Source organism: Acyrthosiphon pisum, chromosome A2, assembly GCF_005508785.2.
Source record: "Acyrthosiphon pisum isolate AL4f chromosome A2, pea_aphid_22Mar2018_4r6ur, whole genome shotgun sequence".
Lineage (NCBI taxonomy): Eukaryota > Metazoa > Arthropoda > Insecta > Hemiptera > Aphididae > Acyrthosiphon > Acyrthosiphon pisum.
Window position 1 is genome coordinate 30,358,267 of NC_042495.1, and position 1,715 is coordinate 30,359,981.

At 23.9% G+C, this 1,715-nt stretch overlaps 1 long non-coding RNA gene across 1 annotated transcript in view; it reads left to right on the top strand.

The window, feature by feature from the left end:
* The first annotated feature begins 750 nt into the window (after positions 1 to 750).
* The window catches only part of LOC107885279, a 6,308-nt gene continuing 5,343 nt past the window's right edge, over positions 751 to 1,715 (top strand). Inside the window, exon 1 of the long non-coding RNA XR_001680395.2 lies at positions 751 to 998. This is a non-coding gene — a long non-coding RNA (uncharacterized LOC107885279). The remainder of the gene's footprint in view (positions 999 to 1,715) is intronic.

The following is a 1,715-nucleotide window of genomic DNA, read 5'->3' on the forward strand; positions in this document are numbered from 1 at the left end:
TACGGTTCTATAGTTGAAGTATTAATAATATATATTCTGATATTTCGGGTGATGACAGTATGAGACTCACGTCACTCGCATTATGATAGGCTCCTAGTTATTATATTTGCACTCGCGGAATTTTAGTTGCACTGAAGTAGATTAAGAGTAGTTAAATCATACAATAATCTTATCTAAATAATAAATATTTATAACTGAACCTATATGTAAATAATATTATTCCTATACGTATTTAGCGTAGGTATAATATATTATTATGCACCTATTGTACCTATAACTAATTTTATTCTTACACTCATTTAATTTGATAGCTGTATAGTGTCAACATTAAATACATAATATATTTACTGTACCTATAACAATTGATAGTTTTAAAAATATTATAAATATTCGTTGTTATTTGAAATATCGTATCATTACAGAAGAATTACAAAAGATGAATTTCGTGTGCTATACTGGAGAACAACGTGAGAATTTCATTTATATCTTTGAAAATAAAACTATTTTCTTAATAAGTATAATATTTAATTAGCTTTTATTTTTAATAGAATGTCATGAAATTTTTTATAATTAATAATCTTATGGATTATAATATATTATATTTAATTTAGAACAAAAAGTTCTGACTAAATGAAACAATTATATAACAATCAGAAGGTTCTCTAACTGAAGATCTTCTTGGTTCATATCCACAGGAACTTTTTAAATTTTTGTTTTTTTTTTATGTTAAGTTTGATTAAAAAAAAACATAAAAATAAATTGTTAACGCAGAACATTTTTTGTAAATTTTTAAATGTGCGAAAATAGTAGTAGATACATAGACGTATTATAATATTAGGTGTCATACTTCAATTTCTCTCTAATTGGTGGATCATATGAATTCCTTGCAATGGGCTTAAGTCAGACATTTTTACAATAATTTAAGTTCGTATTATATGTTTGTAATTTAGATCTTTGGGTGAACAGTCCAACTTGGGAGAATGATATTAAAATATACAGTAAGTATACATTCATTACTTATAGTTGTATGTTTCATATTACAGTTGGAATTATTTAGCGCTTTGGCAAAACATAATACCGTTCATTCATTAGTTTTGGTTTTAAAAATATTTAAATATCACGTAACGGTAACAAGAGTTATAGGTTAGTTATAGGCCGCTCTGGTAAAATTAAAAATATACAGTTCTCAAGAGATGGCGTTGTGAGCCGCCGCACCAGACTGTAATAGACGACGCCTATTATATAATATATCAGGGAATATTTACTAAGTATATTTGACAAGCCTGGGTAGAAACGAGTAAAAAAGTTAAAGTTAAGTTAAAAGTTTTAACTTAGCTTTTTACAATTTAATATTCATTAACTTACTTTTTAACTAAACTGATTTTTATTGTTATAATCTTAATAAATAATGAGTTGTTTTTAATCAAATCCAAAATATGTTAATTTATAAATAATTGAATAATTAATATAATAAAGTTATATTGATTACACATATTGCATTATCATTTACTTTTTATTATTTTATTTTTAAATTATTTCAACCATATTATTGGATACTTATCTATAAAAAAAAAAATCATAAATAAGTTAACTTAAGCTAATAAATTAATTTGAAAGTTTCCATGGAACTTTTAACTTGACTGAATTAAAAAAAAAAAATGGGATAACTATTAACTTTAAACTTTTCATTTGCTTTTTATTAACTTTACTTAACT